Below are 2,896 nucleotides of genomic sequence, written 5' to 3'. Positions count from 1 at the left end.
ATGCTGTAGCTGTAGATCCTTTATAGAGGTTGTGCCAATGATTCAATTTGTTTGTCAAGATAAACCTCCACTTGTTTAACTACTTGGATTTTTCTGTTATCTGGTTTTACTTTTTCTAGTTTGTTCAGAAATCTGCTATATGAATAAAGTTATTATTATTATTAGTAGTAGTAGTAGTAGTAGTAGTTTCTTATAAGATGATTAACAAGATTGAAAAACAAAAAAAATATTTCTGCTACACAATTTTCCATATTTACCCTTGCATTACTGGATAATGTCTCTCTTGATGATTTAAAAAAGCAGAAATGTTGAGAACCATTATATTAAAGGTCTGTTTTTTCTACATACATTTTATAATTATGGCACAGAATAACAAAGAATATAACAGTTTTGCACCAGCAGCTCTTACTCTTTTTTTGCCTTTACTTTTGACTGAGATGCAGCGGCAGGACCGTGCCTGTATCTCTGTACTGGACAAACAGAGATGAAACTCAGCTCCTTGCAAAAGTACAAGCAAAATGTGTTTCTCCAAATGTCAGCTCTTCACTTTGGAAGTTTTCATTCAAACTCTGGTGCAGACCAAACACTGGACCAAGACTGATTAAAATGAGGTTTTTGAGCTGTAAACTCAGGTCGTTTTGACAGTTCTGACGGTTCGTTTCCTGGACCCACCACAGGACTGTGTGATCAGTGTTTTATTCTCTGTCCTATGGGAGTTCCTCATTAAAAGCTCTATCCTTCACTACTGTTACAATACAAGATATCTTGTTTTGAGCTGTCCATCATTATTTATCAGATTTGAGTTACAGTTACAGTTGCAGACTAATTATGCTCACAACCACCCACTTCTCTGCTGGCCCTTTGGCTCTAATCCACCAGAGAGGAAAAAAATAAATGCTAAGATATCTGTAATAAGTCAGTGTGGACATTAAACAAACTACAGCTTAAGGGCAACAGTGTTTTGTTCTTTGGTGAGTGTAGTGAACTACAGGTGTCAATAGAAGCACACAAGCCTTCTTTTCCAAATCTTTCCACATGCCTCATAAATCTCTCAAATGGACAATGAGACAAGAGAAAGAGAAAATGCTTAAAATCCAATCTTTGTATTATGAGAAACCAATAGTGATGACTTGAAGAGTCAGCAATGGATGCCTGATGCAAGAATATTTATTTAAGTGTAAGGTTGAGAAATGCAATTTGTCTTGTGATTGATGTGAGAAGGAAGTACAGTATGATATTTCCTGCATCCTCTAATATTACACCTTAGAAAAAAAAAAAGTCTGGCAACATTTCCTGTCTCGTCTTGTCTCATCATGGACACTGTGGTTGCTGTACAGTCTCAAGTCTGTTTCTGTGGTCAGACCTCTGGGCTTGTACTTCATCAGTATAGTCAATCAAAGCCACTTAGGAAGGTAAACACGTTTATGGGATTACAGGGGATTGGTTGTGTATGAAGGCTTTGTCCCAGTGTTTGACATTTGAAATGCACAGACATTTGGCTGTAATCCATCCCAGATTATCCACTTTTAGGAAGGAAGTAACTCCTCTGGAACTCCGCGATTTCAGAGCTTCGGGCCCGTTACGTCTCTTTGTATTTGTGTATGTATTCGTTTCACTCATGAGGTCACCGTGCTGGGGAGCTAGTTGGATTATTCTGACCCTAACAAACCTGAGTACACTGCATTGTGTCTCTGTAACCTGAGACGTGAGATACCGCGAGCAAAGCAAACAGGAAGAGTGATGTGTGGACGAGCTAGAAGTGAGGGGCTGAAAGGATGAAAAGGGAGAGAGAGAGAGAAGCAGGAGAGGGGCATTCACAGACAGATGGATGGATAATGTGCTTATGACTCAAGATCCCCCAGGAGACATTGCTGTCTGGCTGTGTCACTCACCACTTTCATCACTAAGCCCTCCCCCTTTCTCACCTTCTATCATCACTTGTCTGTTTTCTCTCCTCCTCTCATTCAGTTTCCTGTGCTTGTCACATCATACTGTGTCTGATGATGCACTGGACATATTGCTTTTCTTTTTTTATACAGACACCTAACCCTAATCCTCCCCTCCTCTCATCTCCTCTCCTCTCCCCTACTCTACTCTACTGTACTCTACTCTCTTGCTCTCCCTCCCCACCCTCTTGTTTCCTCTAATGGATGGTGCTAATGCCCATCATCAGCGACGTCCTTCTGGGGGAGATTCCTTCCTGCAGCTGCTCACTGAGGCACACAGCGGGCCTGCTGAGATCATTCACTCATTCATTCCATCCATCACTTCATAAATGCGTGCATTGATTCTGCTTTTTACCCTTTTCACAACACTTTTGCATGCATTCATATTGTCATCCTTGCATTCATTCATCCATTCATCTTTTCATTCATTAATTTGTCAATTATGTGCTTAATAATTAATCTGTCCAATGACTCATTTCTTCTTAATGAACGTATACACCTTTTTCCCACTGTGATTAATCCATTTCTCAAATAAATGAGTCATTCATTCATTCGTTCACTTGCTCATTCACTCTCTTTCTTTTCCATCTATCATTCATAGTAAGGTGATTCTACATGAACGCTCACTGTCAGAATATCTATTTCCCAGTCAGTCTAGTAGATTCAGGCTTTGATGATGTGAAAGGGGTATCAGGTATCAGCTAATGACCAAGTCTTTGTATGACTGCCTCAGTGTGTGTGTGTGTGTGTGTGTGTGTGTGTGTGTGTGTGTGTGTGTGTGTGTGTGTGTGTGTGTGTGTATGTGCGTGTGCGTGTGTGTGTGTGTGTGATTTGTGAGAGGGAGATTCTCCCTTTGAGAGCAAATAGTCTAGTACTTTAGTATTTCTCAGTGATGCACCATTAATCACTCACTATAACGAGAACACAACTTTGTTTTGTTTTGTGTAAGT

The sequence above is a fragment of the Seriola dumerili genome, unplaced genomic scaffold, assembly GCF_002260705.1.
Source record: "Seriola dumerili isolate Sdu_G_001 unplaced genomic scaffold, Sdu_1.0 BDQW01000050.1, whole genome shotgun sequence".
In the NCBI taxonomy this organism is placed as follows: domain Eukaryota; kingdom Metazoa; phylum Chordata; class Actinopteri; order Carangiformes; family Carangidae; genus Seriola; species Seriola dumerili.
The sequence above is the reverse complement of the archived record's forward strand: the minus strand, read 5'-3'. Positions refer to the sequence as shown.